Raw genomic sequence first — 241 nt, 5'->3', positions numbered from 1 at the left:
ATCATATTCCGCCCTGAGATCAGCCATACGCGCCCTCGCAGTGTTGCAGATAACTGTCATGAAAACGGCACAACCGGATTCCACAGCCTGTGTCAGTACCCAGGAACTAACTTCAAGTGGGGCATTGCAGTCTCTCGCAATTCGTCTTGCAGTACTGGCGGCACTATTGTCCTCTGCAACACTTTTCAGATAATCATCAACCAGAGCTACATTGTTGTTCGCGAGCGCTGAGGCATTGGCA

This window comes from Trypanosoma equiperdum (assembly GCF_001457755.1).
Source record: "Trypanosoma equiperdum strain OVI genome assembly, contig: ctg_47, whole genome shotgun sequence".
Taxonomy (NCBI): Eukaryota; Euglenozoa; class Kinetoplastea; order Trypanosomatida; family Trypanosomatidae; genus Trypanosoma; species Trypanosoma equiperdum.
The sequence above is the reverse complement of the archived record's forward strand: the minus strand, read 5'-3'. Positions refer to the sequence as shown.